Genomic DNA, 23,120 nt, shown 5'->3' on the forward strand with positions numbered 1-23,120 from the left:
GTAAACAAAAAGCCGGGTGAAGAGTATAATGGGGTTTTTTATATGATTCTTGCAACACTAAATCTAAAATTATTTTAAAAATAGAGTCAAAAAAATAAACACAGGTATATGGTATACTTATGAAGTTTATGAAACTCCAAGAAGCACTACATTTAGCAAAAGTCAATGGTTTCTATCTCTGACAACCAGGATGACTTCTGATTAGAATGTGGACTATTGCTTTATTTTTTCAAATAAATAATTCATCACTATTTCGTCTTTTTTATCCATGGCCATTTACTGTTTAAATTAAACTTAGATTAAAAATACTATTTTCACCTATTAGATTGGCTAAAAATTTAAGATTGATAATATCCATTATATATAATTTTTTAGGAAAATTAGCACTGCCATTATACCACAGCTGTGTGCTGGCTTGGAAAACATTTCAAGAGCAATTTCTCAATACCTACTAAAATCAAAAGTATGCAGAACTGATGATCTAACAATCCCACATCCACAAATCTATCTTATAGAATTAGGATCCCAAGTGCATTAATATAGATATATAATTATATACAATGCATTGTATGCAGCAGCAAAAACAGTTAACTTGCATTTCCCAAAACAGACCAATAAACAGACTCATTATGATATGTACTTTACATCCAATGAAAATTCTGCAGATAAGCTGTATTTATTGGTTTGAAAATATGTCCATAATATATTTAAAAAAATAAAGTTGCAAAACAACATACACCTTAATGATGGAAAATTTGTAAAATAAATTCCACATAAATTTATATAAGCTCATAAAAGTTACTAACCACTATACCACAAATGGTTAACTCTTGTCATCCTTAGGACGCAGGAATGTAAAACGCAGGAACGTAAAATGCAGGAGAATGACCACAATTCTGACCACAATTCGCTTTAAGTTGTTTAACGACTCACTCATTCTTGTTGGCCCGGTGTCAATGTACTAGGTGTCAAGCCTCTCTATTGAGACAGACTGGGCAATGTAGTTAGTAGTTCCCTGATGACAGTGCAGTTTATGCTCCAGAAGTAGACAATTAAAACTTCCAATAAACACAGCCATCTATATTAAGCCCACTTAGGTTAAACAGAAAACAAATGAAAATCAAGGTAATGTGGATAAAAGTGAAATCGCTTTGGTACCTTGAGTTTTTTACTCCAATCCCAACGAAGAAAATTACAGCAATACCAACAAAGTGATGGAATCAGGTGTTCTACAAGATGGCATCACCGTGGCTCAAAATGTCAGTGCAAGGGTACGGTTCTCCCTTACACAATCAGAGTTGTGATGACATCCAAGTCTTATGTTCAGGCATCGGGGAAGAGGTCAACTACATTCAGACTCAGATCCTGTTCTCAAGTGAGACCTAATATGTTCAATAAAAACGGAAACTGCAGATGGTCTATTGCAGGTAATGCAAATATTTTAAGAGGATCGTGTTTGGGACCTCTCTAAAAACTGTGGGCTCATGATTCAAATGAGGAACAAAGTATCATACAAAAGGAACCAAAACTGGACATGGGAGGCACTCAGCTTGTGAGAAAGCCTGGCTGTTATCTGGGGCATGATCAAGGTATCCATGAGGTTGTATTAATCAAATTTACCACATACAAATCTCACTCTCATTTGTAAAGTAAAACATGGATAAAAAATGCCATGAGGTGAATACAATAGAGGAAAGCACAAGATATATTCAGAGCACAGAGAAGTACTTAACGACATTTCAGGCAATTACTTGCCACAAGCAGGCCACTTCTATTCATAGGGATACATATGTAAAAGTTGTGCCCTTTGAGATACAAAGACGTAAAAGCTTCCAGAAGGGGGAAATAATGACAGCATCTGGATGATGCTGTGGTTGGAACCACTGCAGAAGGTATCTATGATCCTCTTGTTCACATGTTCGCCACCTGGGAGAATTCAGAGGGAGAGATTGCAAATGAAAATAAACAACAGGTTATCACATAGCCATGCCTTGTGTTAGATGGATATCATCTTCAATTCAAGTATTCTACTGGTACTAAATGGAAAACAACTGCCATGATCCCGTTGCTAAGTATCTGCAAGCTACAAAAGCCAGGTATACTCACTGCACGAAAATGATGAAAACATAATTCTCCTTCCTCAGCCCATTTACTGTGATTTGAGTACCCATCTTCTATTTCAAATTATTTCCATGCCATTCAACCATGCATGTATTCTTTGAACCACCATTTCCTGTGTAACTTCTTAGTGATAATTTATATACCAGTTCAGGGTTAAAAAGTAAAAAAGAAAGACAATGGTACAAGGAAATACTAATAAGGTGCTCTGTAAACTCCACAGTATTTCATGAAAACCTTTCTGAAAACCAAAATCCATTATCATAATACCCACATATCTATTCTCCCTGCTTTCCTGGATGCTTCTTGTGCAACTTCTGATGGTCTTAACTGGAAGAAAAGCCCTTGTATTTCCACTCATGATTTCATTAAGTATCGTTTACAAACAAAAGACAACTCTAAAATCTTGAGTTAAACTAGAACCTCAAAATAATCACATAGGCCACATAACAGGTTTGATGAAAAAGAAATGTAGCGTCAAATAACTCAGACAAGAACGTAACACATCATCAACATAACCAAAAGGATATCTCAAAAATCAGAATTATAGGCCTTAATGCCCTTACCTGCAGTCAAAATCTCTTTGGTTCTTGCTTATGAAAGATGCTTGTGAGAGAAACAAAGAAAACAGAATGCTTGAAAATATTTAAAGAATCTTCATTCATTCATCAAATGAAAGGGTGTTAAGAACCTACTTCCACCATACTAATATTGGAATATTCCTCAACTTCCTTACCTACCCACTGATAACATCAGCAATACCCTAAATCATGCATCTGGAAATAAAATTCAATTTCCTGCTGTCATTAAGAGCCACATTATCCGCAGCAACTTCTACTTATTAATGGCTTTGCTTTCTGATGTCTTTTTATACCCCTTTCACTTTCTTCCCCACCTGACTAACTTCCTTCCTTGTCTCCCTCTATCCAACCACCATTAATGCATTTATTCTAAAACATTTGATATTTAAATGTATTTAAAATTTGCCGAGCGTACAGATTATGGTCTCTGTCTAGATAACATTACATGCTATGGTGAGAGTAGGTAACAGTAATAAATGGAAATCTATATAATGTATTTATCAACACTGCATCAAAATTGAAGACCCTTTTTATCTCTTCTATTGCATCTAATTGGCAATCACTCCACAATATGACATTTTTATATGTTTTTATGGAATTCATATATGGTTTTAGATTTCAAAATACTACAATTTAGATTCCACACCAAACTGGTCAAAAAATAAAGAGTACACCAGTATAAGTGATTCTTACCAGCACTTTTGAAGAATGAAGTCCACAGAAAGGATAAACAAGTATAAGAATTTGGATTGATATAGAAATGTCAGGTACTGAAGCATCTAAAAGGTCTCACTTCTTAAACTGGTAACACCTCAGTTAAAACTGTGGAAAATATGGGAAAATTGTGATATATACCATGACCAATATAAAATAAAAAAGGGTAAAGTTGGCTCTTTGATCAACCTCCTAAAAATCTCCAAATTATTAAAATATAAAAAATCATTATTAGAGAAAACTATCACTCTTGTGAACACACTACAGTTGGTTTTGGTTTCTTTTGTTTTTTCCTATTTACTATTACAACACTGTTGAGAATCCAATCACCAAACTTTTCTGATTTTATAAATAACATCAAATTAGCCTATATCCCTCAATAGCCCATCTATCTTTTCATTCAACTTTACATATGTGATTTTATTATTTTATCAGTCTATTCTCCCAATGATGAGATTCCTATACCAACCCTTCTTGAATCAAACCATCTGTGCATTAATCCATCTATCAAGCTACCCTGAAACCATCAAAGGTGCTGCTACCACACTCATGCAATCAATTTATCTGTGCATTGATCCCTACATTCATCCATTATTCTAGGAAGCCATACTTGCATCTATCAATCATACATCTGTACATGATCCATACATCCAACATTCTGGAATCCACTCAAATTCTAACATCTAGGTATCTAACCATCTATTCCTTCACTAAATATTGAGTCCATCAATCCATACATCCATATGTACCTCCAACTGTTTTTTTCAAAACATTCATTCTCGATTCTTGTATCCAGCCATCCACTCATATATTCCAGTTTCAATCTATTCTTACATTCACCCAATTTTGCATTCATTCATCCATTATTGTACCCTAAATTCTATAAAGCGAAAGATTTTTGTATCCATCTTTCCATTTTCCAGCCTTCTTTCCAAATATCCAATCTTGTATTCCTTCACCCACTAATTCTCAAATCCACATAAGCTTATGTTATTATGTCGAAAATTTCATTCATCATCCTTACATGCTTCCTTTCATCTATCCACTCATACAACCAAGATCTAAACCATCAATCCAATCCTCCCTTCTTTGCATTCATCCCCCAATCCTTGAATTCAATTGAATGCAATTTATCCATCTATATTAAGTCAGTTTGAAATCACAGCATCTTCAAAATCTCACTGGCTAAACACAACAAACATTTATTTCCCACTCATGAAAAAACCTCTGTGGATCTGATCCAGTGGCTCTCCAGAGTAACTTTGCCCCATTTGACAGATCATTATTCCAGGCTATTCTCCTTTTGTAGCACCTCTGCTTCAACACATGGTTCTATGACCATCACACATAAGACATGAAGAACCACATACAGGCTACTAAAGTCTTCTGCCCATGACAGACATTAGGCATCCTACATATTGGAGTTGTACTGCCCAAAAACTAAAAATCTGTCATTGTTTAAGACTTAAAATGACTTTTAGGCGCCAACTCTTTCCAAATAGAGAAAGCTCTGCAGCTCCCATAGAGGATATATCTCACACTACCTTTGTTAAAAATAATTAAGCAGGATAATGGGAATCAAACAATGTGTCAAAGAGCCAAGCTAGGGCCAGGAAGAACAAAGGAGAAGTAAGCATCTCCCAAGGCCTAATAAAACACTCTCTGCTCCCAAGGAGACCTGACAAGATTACCGCAAATCACCTCCTGATCCCAATGCACAACTGAGAGGTATCAGACTTTTAACTGGATGAGGCTTTTGTTCCCACTGAGAAAGGGGTAAAGTCTACCGTGTAAAGCAGAAAGTAAATCCAGTATTTGCGACCACAGAGGTATCCCGTGGTAGATGCCAAACTTTCCTTTTGAAAACATGGAATTCAACTTCTAAACCCCCTAAAGTTACAGATGTCCATGTGATTGATTTGTTTTACCCAACATAAAGTGTCACTTCTAGAATAAAATCATTCAAAAAGCATGGTGCAATTTTCCATATTCTCTCTCAGTGACAAGGAACCATAAAACTTTGTTGTGAATGAAGCAACATGAGGTATTAGTGTGTTTGTGACATTCAGCCTATCAATGACTGCCATGAGCATGGGACCCATAACAATCCCTGTTGGACAGTCACTGTAAAAAATACATCTTTGTGATTTAAAGTCACTGATATTTAGGAATTAGCATTTCCTGAACCGACCTATCTATATATTCATTCAGACATATATCCATCAATTCATCCATTCTTATCTCCATCTACTTATCTGTTCATTTCACATTCTCAATATATCTTAATGTATCTATGTTCACACAGAGACTTTTTCATCCATATTCCCTTCCATTCTTGCATCAACCCATACATATAATTGCAAGAATATATTAATGTATTAGTGTATCATCCCTGTTCATTAAATTATATATATAACCTTGTTTCTTAATTTCATCCAGAATGCACTTCTGGACCCATTCATTGATCCATCAATCCATCCAACAATCCAAACATGCAGCCTTCCATTTAAGAATCATCTATTCTTGATTCCATCCATCATCCTGACATCACAATGATCAATTTATCCATTTCTACATCTGTTAATTCATCCAATCATTCTGGCATTTACCCCATCATCCAATGAAGCAATCTTACATTTGTCAATTCCATTCACTGATCATACACACGTCACCAAGCTGGGCAGGTAGAGCTCAGTACAGCCGAGGGTTCTAGTTACTACATTGCTTAAATATTTTTCACTAACGGAGATCAACTGGCAACACATCTAACTTCAAATGACCTTCCTAACATCTGACTTTAAAATCTTTACATGGAATCATATGTATCTCTATTATGAGTTTGCAGTATTGACCAACTCCTTCAAGAGCTAACTCAAACCATTCTCTGAGAAAATTAAAGCGTAGAGGAGCTCAAGACTTACTTTGGTAACTGCCACTGTTTTGCGACAGAAAGCTTCTTCATTCATTACTCCCAGTACAAAAAAAATGCTACCTTTATACTTCTGCAACTTTTCCAGGAATACCTGTTCTCTATGACATGACAAAATCACAAGTCCCTTGATTACCTACCTAAACCAAAATTTATCCCTTTTATTTCTAACTTATTCTATAATATACACACACACTCATTCCTCAGCTAATTCCCTTGTCCACTGTCCTGTTTGACAAAACTCTGTTGAAAGCCCTAAACTATTTCAGCTACCACCCAGCAATAGAAACAAGGAGTTATCTATCATACTTATGGTGATAAAAACACTATAAATACCATTTTGCCATCATTACTTCCTACATACCAACTCTATTCCCATTTATATCCCAAAAATTATTCCATAGTAACATAAAAACATTTATCTACCCTTGATATGGCTGTATACTAGTGCAATATGTACTATGGATTTACCACAGATTAAGAAAATTCACTACTTAATTCCAATCCAGAGGTTTTACATTTTACACTCCCACCAGCAACATATGATTTTGCCTAATTCTCCTCAGATTGCTGAAAAAGAATGTTGTCAAATATCTGGATTCATTGCTAATTTGATAGTTGAGAAGTTCATTATATCTTGGTTGTACTTTGAATTCTAATTATTCTTATTATAAGCAAACCCAAGAATCCTTTCATGATTAATAGTGATTTACATTTCTTCTGTGAACTATCTCTTCAAATTGTTTTTCCTTAAGTTTGTTGATATTTTTCTTCTTTTAGGGACTTCAGTCTTCTTATGTGGTGTTACTAATGTCTTATCCCAATTGTCATTTGGTTTTTACTTTGCCTATTAAGTTCTTATTTTATTGTAATATCAAATTTACCATTGTTTTTTATTGTTCCTGGAATTTAGATCATAAAGAATGAAGCTTTCGCCACTTGCAGGTTAAAAAAAAAATTCACCATTATGTTCTGTAATCCTGTAATTTTTTTTTAATAATTTTATTTATTTATTTTTTCCCCCAAAGCCCCAGTAGCTAGTTGTATGTCACAGCTGCACATCCTTCTAGTTGCTGTATGTGGCACACAGCCTCAACATGGCCGGAGGAGCGGAGCATTGTGCGCGCCCGGGATCCGAACGCTGGCCGCCAGCAGAGGAGCACGCGCACCCAACCACCAAGCCACAGGGCAGGACCAATCCTGTAATTTCTTTAGTTTTAATTTAAACCTCTGATTCACTTAAAATTCTTCCTGCTGTGTATCATGAGGACTGGATGAAATTTTATCTTCCTCCATTTGGCTAACAATTTGCCCCAGTGATTGCAGATAATTTTATTGCACTTTCCTTTTTCTCATGCAATATTAACTTCTGGACTTTCTATACTATTACATTACTCTGCACATTGAAGTGCCAATAACATGTATCTAACTACCTGCAATGTTTTAACATCTGGAATCAATAGCTAACTCATCTTCCATTCCTATTCTATACAAGTTTTCCTGACTATTCTTACATGTTTATTCCTCAAATCTATAATCAAAAAATGCCTCGGTGAAGAAAACGACTTTTTAAAAATTTCTAATAATATTTTAAATTGACTCATAAATAATTTGACTTATGATCTTGAATCTCAAGTGAAGATAAACTTACATGGTGTCACTTATCACTGCCAATTTTAAGAATTTGACTCTGAAAAATACTAGGCAAATACTACCTATTTGCAGTGACAGATATGAGGTAAAGATATATGAAGAACAAGATTCTTCTCTGCAGATGTAACTATCTGAATCACCCTAAAGGAACGAGACAGCCTGGTATTTGCACACATTTTCATAAACATAATGGCCATCCTGAGCCCCAAAAAGAGCCTCTGATTTGAAGTACTACTGGGCTATAGTGAACCTCACTAACAATACTTCTGCCTTATGTCTCACTTTAATATAATAAATGTGGCTTTGATGATCACCAGACAAGGGACAGAGGTGGGGCAAGCAGATAAGGGAAGAGAGAGAAGGAAAAAATAATCAAAGAAATTACATTGATACTTATTTAAAAAGCTAACCAAGGGGGCCACCCGGTGGCGTAGTAGTTAAGTTTGCATGCTCTGCTTCAGCGGCCAGGGGTCTGCAGGTTGAGATCCCAGGCACGGACCAAAGCACTGCTTGTCAAGCCATGCTGTGGTGGCGTCCCATATAAAGTGGAGCAAGATGGACACGATGTTAGCCCAGGGCCAGTCTTCCTCAGCAAAAAGAGGAGGATTGGCAACGGATGTTAGCTCAGGGCTAATCTTCCTCACACACACAAAAAAAGCTAACCAAAGAAGTTATAAATACACCTCCAGATTCATGTTTTTCCTAATAGCCTGTAAAACTCATAGATGGAAACAAAAGAATACTAAATAATTTCCTCAACTGTTGTTAAGGATTAGTTTTCAGAAAATAATTCAACAAATTGTTACTGCAAAATGGATCAGATTCACTAAAAAATACTCATCTCTTCAACTGATTCTCATCCATTTTATCTTCAATTTTATTTGCTAACACAATGCCCCTATTAGTAAACAGATGAAAACAAATGCATTCATGGAATCTCCAGTCCTCTACTAACATACGAAGCATTTCTCTTTCTGCAGGGTTTGTTTTATGATGGGAGCTGTGGGCAAGCCTTAAGAACATACTACTAATTGATGATGGGCTTTTGTATTTATTGTGAGGCAGACAATAAGTAGACTGGAATGTAGTTCCAACTGACCTTTAAGGAATGCATCCTTCTACTTTTAGAATATATCCAGGTAGAGTTATTGACTTAGTAACTGAACACTTTAATAGTGTACCCTGTTAACAATCTCTGGTCATGATCTAAGAAACTAACACTAAACCTGTTACATATGGAAGTACCTCTTAACTGAGCTTCTATTACAACAAAAGACAATGTAATTGCATAACCAATTCAATTGATAAAGTAACAATGAAAGTGGATATATTAAATACATACTCTGGGGCAGAAACCAACCAGTATTACCAGCATTACTATCAGTATTACTACATCTAGGAAAAAGAGCACCGTGATCAGCTAGGCTCCTTTCTTAGCTGTTTCTGAATAATTCATTTAATATTTTGGAACTCTTTGAGACAAACACACTGTTTTGCCCTAACTTTACTCGTGTAGTAACTGAGACACAGCTATAAAAGGAGTACAAGTAAAGCTGCTAGCTCATATGAGACTTACAAAACTGTAAAACAAAGTATGTAAAACTAACATAGACCTTGCCATACTTAAGTTTAAGAACTCAATTTTGCCTATTATGATCATATTGATTACTAATATTTACATATGGGGGAGATGGAACATGTCAGTCTTCAACTTTCAAATAAAAACGTCAAAAGGAGGGCCGGCCTGTGGCTTAGCGGTTAAGTGCGCGGGCTCCGCTGCTGGCGGCCCGGGTTCGGATCCAGGCACGCACAGACACACCGCTTCTCTGGCCATGCTAAGGCCGCGTCCCACATACAGAAACTAGAAGGATGTGCAGCTATGACATACAACTATCTACTGGGGCTTTGGGGGAAAATAAATAAATAAAATTATTAAAAATGCCCAAAGGAAAACGTTCACAAATTGCTCAAAAGTTAGATATATAGTTAAGATTATTTTAAAAGATATAAGCTAAATTGTTGAAAAAATACTGTGCATCTTTCCAAAACAATGTGGTGAAAATCAGTCAAAGTAACAAATGGAAACATGATGACACATTTCTGAAAGGAAGAAACAGAAAACATGAAAAGATAAATAAAAAGTATACAAAAAGTATATAAAAACCAAACATTATTTGCTCTATGTATGAATGAAATAAAAATTAAAGGCTGAGAAAAAAGAACATATTCTAACTACAGGCTGTACAACTGAATTGTATAAATTGAGCATACATCTGAATAAACTGGAAATTACAAAAATTAAAATACGTATTATCTATATTTTATCCTACTGTCTCTATGTGCGTGCATTAGTTTCGTAATTGCAATATTTGTGTTATATTAACAACACAACTGCTAAATTCTCAAGTTTCTTTGTGGTTCATTCTGTCTGTAGACTATACTATATGATTTTATACTACTCACCTTTGGGAGACTGATAGGATATCAAACTCATTATTCTATAACTGATAAGGGAAAGAATCAAGATTCATGCTACATTTTCTTTTCAATTAAAATCTTAAAATAGTTGAAAAAAGTTCTTATTTAGATGAAGAAATTACTCATCAGTTAGGGTAATTTTACGCTTATTTAGAGCAAATGTGCAGCTACTAATGAAATGATGAAGAGGCTATGATTTTTTAGGTGAAAAGCTGATGCCCAAAATTAAACGCTAAATGATCCTCTACATTGTAGAAAGATATACAAACAAACATAATGTGATACAGTTAAGTAGTGTTCTTATAATAAATGAATTACAATGTAATGCAACTGGAAACATTTTGATAATAAATGATTAAAAAATTAATAAATGTTAAGAATAGGAAATTGAGGAAAATATTAAACACTATCACACAGGATGCCATCAACCATCTCCAGAATATAGAAATGTACGAGTTTTAAAGGGCAAAACAGCCCAATTTGCTCCAAAAGTAAACGGCAAGAGAAAAATTAAATACCAAGGACTGCTGCAGATTCAAAGAACCACAGATTAACAAACCAAATGGAATGGAATGCATGATTCTACAAGAGATGATTTAAACATAACTATTTTAAAAACACATCAGACAAGCTTGAGTAAGATTTTTTTATCAAAAATATTTCATAAGTGGTACTGGGTATCCATTGTGATAACAATATAAGGAATTATTTACTACATTTCATATTTTTCAGCAGATAGCACGATGATTATGTTTTAAAAATACTGTTGTCCCCAAATCTTGAGACACAAGAAAATACATTCAGAAGAAATTATAAAAGAAAACTAGATCTTAGTTGTTAACTATTGGGTGGGAGATGGAAAATGGAAGGGCATTATCAGATTCTATTTGGGACATATTTTAGGAAATCCCATGAGCATGAGAGTTTATGGAAAATTGAAAGCACAGTCAAACATTCACTTTAAATCATGGACCTATAAAAGGATCAGTTAGCAGCACATCAATGGTAATATCCTGGTTTAGATAATTATATCATGCATACGAAACTTGCTAATACAAGAGGAATCTGAAGACCAATATTAAAAAAAAAAAACTACGTACTACTTTTGCAACATTTTTGTGTGCCAGAAGTTATTTCACAATAAAAATTAAAGAAAGAATGCTAACATTTCTTAATTGTTTCCAGCCTATACCAAAAATACACAAAACAGTTTCAGTAGAGCCAGGAAAACAAAAAAAAACTCTGACAACAAAATAAAGTTGTTTGTTTAGGACTATCTTTTAAGAAATTCCAAATAAAATTATAAGGATTACAATAGGGGAGAGCATGTATATATATATACATATACACACACACACACAACTTAGTTCCTTCATTCACTGGATATAAGAATGTTCATTTATATAAAAAGTTAAGCTCTGTCCTAATCAATAATTATAATGGCAAGTATAATCAACTGTAATATACAAGACATTTTATTAAACCTATCATCTAATTTGGTGAAAAATCCTCAATAAAAGGAAGGAGGCTGTTTCCTAAAATGACCCATAAGTAATTAAACAAACCTTTAATGGGATTAGTATTAAGAGTGAAATAACTAAGGGCACTTTCTGCTTCCATATATTCTGGAAGAACCTATGGACTGTGAAAAAAGAAAACCATAATTTTGGAATTTCAATAAAATGCCATTAGAAAAGTATACAAAAGTGGCTTTCATATATTAATAAGAAAATAAGCTGGGTGTACGATGTCCATCACCACACCAACAACAGTATGAAACGCCTGGGAATGGACCAATAAAATAAAAACTATACTAACAATAGCCCAACATAACAATTTGATTAAAAATAGAAAGACATACCTTGCAGTTGGATAGGAAGACTCAATTTTAAAGAGATCTATTCTCTCCTAATTAATCTATTAAATTTGGTGCAAATGAAATTAAAATTGCATTTTTATCCAACTTGGAAAATAATTTTAAGCATCAACTGAGGGAAAAAAAGTGAGTTCAGACAGGGAATATTCTGAAAAATAAGAGAAATGAGAGAACTCAATGGAATAGATAAGACTAAAAGATAAAAGACATCAGTAATTTTAAAGTATCAATACAAGATAAGGCAAATAAATAGAAATGCAGGCAACTATATGTGGGGATTTATACATAATTATAAAACTTAAAATAAGCAGTAATTGCTTAACTCAAGGTGAACAATTTGAGTATGTAATGCTTTAAAAACAATGGTAATGACTGATGGAAAAATAAAATGACAAAATGAAAAAATATTAGACAATACAAAGAAATGTATGATACTAATGCAAACATGTTTTTAAAGAAAAACACAAAACTCAAATGGCGCTAAGCAGAACATGATTGTATTTCAATACACAACTTCTGTACAACCAAAAAATAAAACACCACAGTAAAATGATGCCAAAAAAACCATGGTATTTCACTTGCAATGTATGACAAATGGTTAACATCCTTAGTTATAAATGAGCTCTTAGAAACCAGTAACACAGACATTAATATTCCAAGGTAAGTGGAAAAAAAAGAAAATGCAGACGAAAATGAAATAACACAAATGACCATTAAGGATTAAGGATACACAAAAATGATGAAGCTGAACAATAACAGCAGAAAAGCAATTTCTTTGTAATATCACATTGTTAAATATTAAAACACTGATTATCTAATGTTTGTACAGTTTCAGGAAACAGAACTCTCACGAACAAAAACTGGGAGATAAGACTAATGAGGACTGTCTCTACAATTAGGGTGAAATCTGTACTGTTAACTCAAAATATAAATTTTTGGATATCCCTAGTGCTAGCAGTTCCAATTCACTGAAATTATTTCAACAAATTAGCTGGACAAATTCAAAATAATTTTTATATAAGCATGTTTACTGCATAGAAAATCTGTAGCTAATGTCTGAGCAAAAAAAACTACTTGCCTATAAATTTGTTTATCAACATACCACAAAAGTATGTGCACAAAACTCCCACTGACAGTAGATAACGCTGGGGAGTAGAATTAGGAGGAAAAAAGGCATTTAAGAATTAAAAATACTATAATACACAAATTCCTCTACCCTTGGAAATCTTGAAAAAGGTGACTTTTTGTGTGTGTGTGAGGAAAATTAGCCCTGAGCTAACATCTCATGCCAATCTTCTTCTTTTTTGCTGAGGAAGAATGGCCCTGGGCTAACATCTGTGCCCATCTTCCTCTACTTTATATGGGACACCGCCACAGCAGGCCCAACAAGCGGTGCTTTGGTGCGCGCCCAGGATCCAAACCCGCAAAGCCCAGTCTGCCAAAGCAGAGCGCATGCACTTAAGCACTACGCCACCGGGTCAGGAAAACGGTGATTTTTTAATGAAACAATTTTAAGTCTACCTTGTGATAAGTGAAAACTATAAATATACGCACTTAAATACTTATGGGAGAACTGAAATGAAGCCCTGCAATTACACCATCCTGAGCTTTTGTGTAATAATGTCCCCGAGATTCAAGCTCCTGAGATTCTGTCCAATGGCAACAATGAAAACAGTCAACATGCCTGGTTACAATTCTCTCCAGTGACACTCTTTAGATTACTTTAAAACATGAGCTTTCTCAGTCCAGTTTTTCTGATCTGCAAAAAGTATCCACTGCAACACATGAAAGAAGAGTCTCCATACATTACGAAGACCACCTTTTGGTTTGACGAAGATGGTGGCAGAAGCAATGGCATCAGTTTCCTATTCAGTCATCACCTGAGAGGACACAGTGAGATCATCAGTAGGGGCTAATAAAATTTGTAAGTAAAATGAAATGCAACAGCCATTCTATGAAGAAATAACAGGTGGATCAAAATTCTTTCTGGAATTTTCTAACAATAAGAAGGCCAGATATTGGTACTCTTTCGTCTTATAACTTGCTAAATGGAGATACTTGCTCATGTTGTCTGTGTCTCTTTTCAACTATGTATTTTGTTGCTTGTATCTCTAGATAACTCATTCAAATACAGAATTATTTGATGCAATCTACATGATTTCTTTCTGTACAAGCAACATGACAACAGTTCCACCTAAACACTGCAGAGAAAAATCATAAAAGGAGCTCAGACCTTTGATAAGAGAACGAGTAACTGTATTAAAGATTTAGAGGCTACAATGTAACTTAGGAAAAGATTTAGCTCCTAACCCAGTATTCCAGTTGGCTATCAAAATTGCTGAGCAGGCACCTCCCCCAAAAGTCATTCAATAATCTTCAATTTAGCTATGATTCATCATAAGAAAACAACATTTTCTGATTAAAACCTTCCCTTTTAAAGTTATTCCATGGATAACAGGTAGGCAGTAAAGGCTCTCTGAGAAAGACTGTTTAAGGCATTGTCAGCATTCACTATTGGCAGCACATCCTATTAATTAACCTTCCTAGGTTAATTACTACGAAATGAAGGAAAAATGAGAAACACAAAACTGATGTGTTACGAGCTGGGGTTCACTATTTGCTATAACAGTCTTGCTTTCATTAACAACTGTCCCCTTTCACTCTTTTGACAGTTCCATAGCTTTAGTAGTTTAAAGATCATACATTTCAGTATCAGCATATTGCACCTGAGCTCTTCTCTCTTTTGCATTTCCCACACTGACTTTATCCCAAAAATCATGTAATTTTTTTCTTGCTCCAACTTTTTATCTTTTCTTTTTTGTGAGGAAGATCAGCCCTGAGCTAACATCCATGCTAATCCTCCTCTTTTTGCTGAGGAAGACTGGCTCTGAGCTAACATCTATTGCCAATCCTCCTCCTTTTTTTTATTCCCCCAAAGCCCCAGTAGAGAGTTGTATGTCACAGTTGCACATCCTTCTAGTTGCTGTACGGGGGACGCGGCCTCAGCATGGCCAGAGAAGCAGTGCGTCGGTGAGCGCCCGGGATCCGAACCCAGGCCGCCAGTAGCGGAACACGCGCACTTAACCACTAAGGCACGGGGCCGGCCCCCAACTTCTTATCTTTTCCCTGAATAACTTCCAAAGTCACAAAACAATTCATTAAGACTGTATTCAATGCCAGACAGTGAATAAGACGTTTGTTGAAAACTATCTCCAAGAAATTCAGTGTGTATGAGAAGTGGAATTCTGAAAAACAATTTAATAATTGATCTAATAAAGATACATGATTTGATGAGAACATTGTGAAAGGACCCGAAAATTTTAACAAAAGAAAGAGAACTACTGAAGTTCCACAGCAGTAGCTCTTAACTTCTGTGCCTTCTTTCCTCTGGTCCTACATGCAGTCTGGGTCTGCAGTCCCACTAGAAATCCCCCACTATAAGATGGAATCTCTGCTATAATTTAGGCTGGTCATATGACACTGTTAGCCAACAGAATATGGCAGAAGTGACACTACATGACTTCTGAAGCTATCAGAAAGGCCATGCCACTTTCACAAGGCTCTCTTCTAATACTCATTTTTATGATGCTTCCTGTGAAGCTGGCTGTGTGCAAGTGCTCTAGTTGAAAGCCTCAGCTAAGCCCAGCCTACCAAGTCATCCCAAACCAAGTGCCAGATATGTGAGCGAAGAAGTAGATGTATGCATCTCTCTCAACCACTGGGTCTTCCCAGTTGATCCCATAGACATTCTGGCACTGTCAGAAATCTTCACCCACAGAATCCATGGAATTAACACAGTAATGATGTTTTATGTCACTCAATTTCAGGATAATTTGTTACTCAGCAATATGTAACCTGAACAGATCTCAATACCCACTAGCTGCCACCAAAAATTCATTAAGCTTAAGCAGAATATCAACTCCTGTCTAACCAAAGCCCCCCACCCCCCGAATCAAATGAGCACTCAACTGTCCTTACAGTCATATCGCCAAGGGGTCTTCCTGGACGAGAGATGGGAATGAAGAACACTTCAATGAGGAATATTGCAACAGGTCCAGTGGTACTGATTCTTGGGATTAAAAACAAAGATGACAAAGTATCTTTTCTTGGAACCATCATCTCCTGAAAGAAAAAAAAAAGGAAGACTGTATGGTCAGATCTACACCCTCTCTGATGGAATAGCTGAAGCAGCTAGTAAGTGGAGGTTCATGTTGAACTTTGTTACAAATTTCTATTAACACTTAAGAAACTATTCCTCATTCATTAATCTTGTAGCTGATTCAGTTCTCCAATGTCAGCCATAAATTTACTACTAGTACTTTTCAATATCAGCACCTTTCTTCGGTTTCTACAAACTTCTCCCTTTATCACACTACAAAACTATACTTGCAAAAATAGTTTGTCTAGTTCATTATTTCCAATGCTTGGACAATTGATCATTTCCTTTATAACATTCAGTTATGTTGCCATGTTTGGTCATAAATAAGTTAACTGAAGGAAGACAAAAATAATCTCCTACATTCTACACACACTCTACATCTTTAATGTGTTAAACTTATCTTTTTAAATAATTATTTACTCACTAAATCTTAGGCATGGTTGAAAATTCCAAAATGCCCAAGAAGAACAAAGTCTGCAACAATGTTACTTTCCTGAGCCTAGTCAAAACCTCATCCTAAAACAGTACTTCTCGATCTAGAACCTTCTTACCTGTGGTTCACAGCGAAGACTTATGAATTAAGGAACTCCATAGAAGAGAAATGTTTCTGATGATATCAGTGGTCCTCAGATTAACTGTAAATGTCTTTCTTTCATCATGTTCACCTGCAAAGTAAGTAAGTATACAATATAGCCAAGGTTAGATACAAATGAGACACCAGGACACACAAATTAAGATGGCTTTAGAACAGTCAGGAATAGTGAATGGAGATAATTAAACACCCAGCAAATATGAGATAACTTTTGGACAACTGATCATTTCCTTTATAACATTAGTCATGTTGCTGTATTTAGTTATAAATAAGTAAATTAATTGAAGGAAGACATAAATAATTTCCTACATTCTGCATATACTCCACATCTTTAATGTGTTTATCTTTGACTTGATAACTGCCCAAAGAGATAATGTTTTTTCCACTTTCTCATCTTCTCAGAACACTTTTAGCACAAATGCAGAGAATACTGAAATGTTTTTTGTGCTAATTCTGACTAATCAAAAAAACCTTAAGACCTATTTGAAATCCTTCTGACAGACTCAACTACCATAAAAGGAAGGAAACAATCCATTCTCCAATTTCTCCCATTAAATAAATGTAACTTCCAACCCATCCCAAGAAACTCTTCCTCCAACAATTTGATCTAGTCAGTAACCACAAATAGGGCATTGCCTTATGAAAATTTACCCTCTAAAGAAAGCTTCAATAACCATTTTCATCACTCATCTGTTTGTCAACCCAAATATAATTGTTTAGCACCTACCTCAAATCCCATCTTCTCCCTTCTTCTTTCCTTGGGTAATCCAATACTCTTTGTTTCTCAGTGTATAACTCTCTGGTGCACTAGTCTCTAAATCACATGCTCTTCGTGATCACTCAAAAACTATTCCTAACAGCCACTGGGAATACAAAGTTGGATATAACAGCCCGATATTCCCAAGATGTCGACATGCAAAGATGAAGACAGGCACAAACTGGTTATATCTTTAAAATTCCCTCAGTTGTTTAAATGTTCCTTTTGAAAAACCTTTAAAATTTCAAATGCAGAAAGTAGAAGCATTCCTTCTATTCCCATCTCTATACAGTTATGTTAAAACTTTGTCATATCTTCTTCCAGACAACTTTCTATTCAGTAATTCATATATCCATTTTAGATTGTCATGTAGCAATATACAAATACATAAACAATGTTTTACTATTTAACTTACACATGTATACAAGTTTCAAAAAATGTTAAAATAATCACCATTAAAATAACACTGACAAGTAAGCATTATTTAACACTATAATCATATCAGAATAATTCCATTCCCCAGGAACAGTAACCATTAACCTTTCAGTTAGAAAAACTAGAGGCAGATAGACATCATTGTAAACACAATTAGTTGATGTTTGTTCAAAAACGACCATTCTAAATACCAACTTAAAACAGCCTTCCATATCAGAATATTTTTTCAGTATTTTAATTACATTCATATGATAAATAAGATATAATTATGACCTTTTATTGATGTGTATTTCAGATGTGCAAATTATTTGCTATACTCAATCTACAACATACTTTTTTCTTTATATATTTGAGAGTTGCAAAAGATAAAAATCTCAGGAGCAAGTTATACCATTTTAAAAGTTTTATACACTCAATTTTGATTGTCATTGCCAAACTGCTGTTGAAACTGCTATTCAAAGATATAATGATTGATACTTTGATGAATACTGAATAGGATCTAAGAAATCTTCATAATTTATATTATTGGCAACTGAGATAAAATACTTTTGACATTTGTTTCTGATTATCACATAACAAATCTAACTATTCACTGGAAAATTTTAAAAAGCTCTCAGAAAAGTTAAAAAATATTATCAGAGAAATTCTGTTCTCGTATATATAGATGGAAACATTAGAAAATAAATATAGAGCTGCTTAATCATTTTATAAAAAATTAACATACATCTAGATATAACATGAAGCAGGCTTCCAGAAATATTTAAGGTTAGAATTAAAATACCATTTCTATATTTTTCAAAAAAATGTAAAGCAATAAGCTAACAAATGAGAAAAGAGAGCATTATCAGACCTATACCCCTAAAACTAATTTTACATGTGTATGTGTTTATATACATTTATAATATATATGCATATACATATATAAATTTGCAAAGAGCAGATTTATATAGCAAAGCAAAATAACAATTACTTTAGCAAGGTGAGTATCTTCTAAGTGTGAATATATCTGTGATTTAAAATGACAATTCCCTTCTCATGTCTTCCTTTTTCTTCCTAAAGTTAAAAATACATCCCAGGGGTATTTTTCTTTGTTTGTTCTAAGTATACAATGTAAGGTTTTCTTAGATGTGAGAACCTAACAATCTGAAGATAAGGAGGCAATCTGTCTAGCCCTCTCCCCAAAAAGCCACTGAACAAACACCAAAATGTCATACAGCCCTAAGAGGCCAATTATTAATTACATGGCCAAAACACGTGCAAAAGCCAATTTATGATATTTTACAATGAAATATTTACAAATTTATACTTGGTGAATGAAACTCCATGCATCTAGGAAAACTTGAGTTTTAAATGAAATATTTGTGTTATTTACAAAGTTGTCTTGAATGCTGTCATGCAGTCCAAATACAAAACTGTATCATTCATTCCACGAGGAAAAATAAAATTTCTTATAAAACTTTTCCTATGTTTAAAGTATATAATGCCCTATCAACAATACAACTACAAAATTATGACTTGGGTATCAATTTCACTGCTAAGACATTTGAAAAAAACAATGAAACCATGACATTTTACAATGAATTATTTACAAAATTATACTCTGTGAGACTCTATACATCCAGAAAGACTAGATGTTAAAAATTAAAAACTTGTATCTGCCTATTATTTACAAAGTTGTCTTGAATATTGTCATGCAACCAACGGAACACATACAGAACTGTGTATAGTTCCAAGAGGTAGTACAAAATCTCCTTGACAAAGTCATTTATATCCTGAATGTTAAAAACAAAAGAAAAAAAGAAGTATAGGGGGAGATATGAATAGGCAGACTACAGAGGATTTTCAGAGCAATTAAAATACTCTGTATGAGACCATAATGATGGATGCACGTCACTATACATTTGTCCAAACTTACAGAATATACACCACCAAAAGTAAACCTTAACGTTAACTATGGCTTTTGAGTGATTACGACGCATTAACGTAGGTTCATCAATTATAACAAATGTACCACTCGGTTGAGGGATGTTGATAATGCGGATGATTACGCATGTGTTAGGTTGATAATTGGGGGGATTACACATGTTGGGCTAGGAGTATATGAAATCTCTGTACCTTCCCCTCAATTTTGCTGTGAACCTAGAACTGCTCTAAAAAAATAAAGTAATATAAAAGAACTACATCAGGAAGCTCAGTACATCCAGAAATACCACATGAATTTACAGGGTATAAGTTTTTTAATATACAATTCGTACTTGATACAGAGGCAAACTGTTCTTCTATATGACAATGAGGTAAAGGCAAAATCTTGTCAATTTCTCCTCTTAACCACCAAATTAACATATGATAAATTGTGTATAGCTCTAAGAGCCTGTTTATCAACGACCAATTTCATTGCCATGTTAATTTTAGACCACAGAACTAACAAATTTACAATGAATATTTACAAAATTATACTTTGTGAGACTAAATACATCTAGATGTATTTGTTTAAAAGTAAATATTTCACTTGCCCATTCTTTACAAAGTTGTCTTGGGTATTGCCATGTAACAAATGAACACAGAACCACATAATTCAGAGATTTTATAAAACATTCTTTAGAAAATTAAATTGCATTAACCTCAGTGCATCTGGGAAAATAAGATATATCTACATGTCCCTTAAACTGACAGAGTTATCTTTATATAAAATGGATAAAATTTAATGATTATGATCTAATTTTTCTTCTAAATGAAAATATGATGTAAAAAACTTTTAACTATCACTATCTTCTCCCTAACATAATAATATATATGTAAGGAACAAAACTAGCTCAGAGACTTTTAACCCAACTGAAGTAATTTGTTTCTAATAATCCCAATAACCCAATGAAGACTACATAAAAGTGTACTAAAAATATCATCAAAAGAAACTGTTTCTACCCTCTATCATTCTGTTTATGAACAATTCTATACATTAACAAAGCCAAAATGTTATAAAGTAACTATTATAAACACAGCTGTTTAAAAAAGAGCTAGCTGTATCATCTCTACAATAACTTGCAAAAGCATTTCAACCTTATAGTTTAACAATGGCATGACTGCAACATACGCATGTCCACAAGCTGTATAAACCAAAAATAGATATAAAGCAAAAGAATCATACATTATAGACATGAGATAAGAAAACATCCACCCCCTGTCCATATCCCTCACAAACCACTGAACATGCAGAGAAGAAAGCTAATTATTATACTGATAAAAGTTTCTGACATTAAAAGTACATCAGCAATGTCTATATATCTAGAAAGATAACTACATACACAGCAGTCTAAGAATCACACTCAACAATAGAGAGCTAGCTTGATGTACCAATTCATTTCTACAAGCATAAAAAAAAGCTTATATGCTGTAATTGTAGGTAAAATATTAAAAAATGACAAATTTCTGCATACCTACAAAGTTATATAGTATGAAAAGAAACATCTGATCGCAAATAAACAACTATGCAATAGCTCCCCCACCGACACCCAGTGAAAACATACAGGGGTCATATAACACTTCTGTTAGTAATTGTTATTTTTCACCATAGTTCAACAGTAATATATTTAGAGAGAGTGTGTGTGTGTGCCTGTGTGTGTGCATGTGTATGGAGAGGTTGTTTCTACATACCAAGGAAATTAAGATGTTATACAAGAAGCTCGTCTATTATACATACAGCAGTTAAATGCTTCCTCGCTCTATCCCAACATTTAACAATCAAAAAATTAGACTTGAATAAGAAAAATTATACAAGTTTACATATTTGAAAATATGAATGGCGATGATTTCTACACTAAAAAAAAATATCTAATTGAAAAACCTCAAGAACACAAGAAGAAACCAACAAAAACCCTTAAAATCACGCCTAACTCATGAAGATGCTCATTCTACTATATATATCTATGATCAAACAATGATTCTACCTTTAACATTTCAATAAAAATATTTTTTTCAAAACTACTGACAGCTACATGTTCAAAAATGTTTTATAAAATGACATTTATCTTCTACATACAAAACAAAGTAAAAATATAATCCCCATCAACCAAATACATCCCAGACACACGGTATAGCAATTCAATTTGCCTATTAATGTGTTTTTCACTTTTGTCTATCGGTTTGGCATTCAAAAATGTATGCTTATCCTCAAATCCTATGCAGACGTTACAAAACAAAAACTAACATTCGTCTACCATATATCTAGCAGTCTCACAATGTCCTCCAGCTACTAAATAAAGTTCATAAACTAAAACTTCCTATATCCTCTACCCTCCAACAATCCAAAGAACATAGGCTAAAGCTAAGTGATAATTATTTGGCCAAAAAATAATGCTTCTATTCTATGAATTTTAGTAAACACTTGTTTCATACACAACCATATACATATGTGCATGTATGTATATACGTATATACACACAGATATGTATATGTAAGCAATCCTATAAATCAAGTACTAAAAATTTAAAGCAAAAAATATATATTCTAACTTTTTACACACAACCATCTAACAGAATATCATTCAGCTGCCCAATTATTTACTCAGAGATAATCTGACAACCATTTGAGAAAGATTATATTCTCTAATATATTTAAGAAAGATGCAGATATTGTAGTTGTTAGGCTTTTAAAAAACATTAATAACTGTGTCTATTAAATATACATAATACATCAACATTCATTTGACCAGCCCATGATTTAATGAACTCAGGTTTGATATGCCATTGCTAACATTCCTCACAAAAACTTATAAACTGCCTATACAACTAGGTATTTTAAAACAAAAACAATTCACTATTATCATTAGAAG

The 23,120-nt window shown here is 34.0% G+C and overlaps 1 protein-coding gene and 1 long non-coding RNA gene across 16 annotated transcripts in view; both read right to left on the reverse strand.

Moving 5' to 3' along the window:
* Positions 1-12,494, reverse strand: part of LOC131406359 (uncharacterized) — a 75,538-nt gene extending 63,044 nt beyond the window's left edge. For 12 of the 13 annotated variants that reach the window (XR_009220106.1, XR_009220113.1, XR_009220103.1 and 9 more), the window contains exons 1-4: positions 12,335-12,494; positions 3,393-3,521; positions 2,685-2,724; positions 1,159-1,926 (exon numbers count right to left, since the gene is read on the reverse strand). This is a non-coding gene — a long non-coding RNA (uncharacterized LOC131406359). The remainder of the gene's footprint in view (positions 1-1,158; positions 1,927-2,684; positions 2,725-3,392; positions 3,522-12,334) is intronic. The other variant, XR_009220107.1, reaches the window with a different exon arrangement.
* Positions 12,495-12,824: 330 nt separating this feature from the next.
* The window catches only part of SNRPN (small nuclear ribonucleoprotein polypeptide N), a 29,481-nt gene continuing 19,185 nt past the window's right edge, over positions 12,825-23,120 (reverse strand). For 2 of the 3 annotated variants that reach the window (XM_058542260.1, XM_058542259.1), the window contains 3 exons: positions 17,060-17,173; positions 16,328-16,471; positions 12,825-14,229 (listed from right to left, as the gene is read on the reverse strand). The gene's annotated coding sequence lies outside the window, so the exon portion shown is untranslated. Of the gene's footprint in view, positions 14,230-16,318; positions 16,472-17,059; positions 17,174-23,120 lie in introns of all 3 variants that reach the window. The other variant, XM_058542261.1, reaches the window with a different exon arrangement.

This window comes from Diceros bicornis, chromosome 5, assembly GCF_020826845.1.
Source record: "Diceros bicornis minor isolate mBicDic1 chromosome 5, mDicBic1.mat.cur, whole genome shotgun sequence".
Lineage (NCBI taxonomy): Eukaryota > Metazoa > Chordata > Mammalia > Perissodactyla > Rhinocerotidae > Diceros > Diceros bicornis.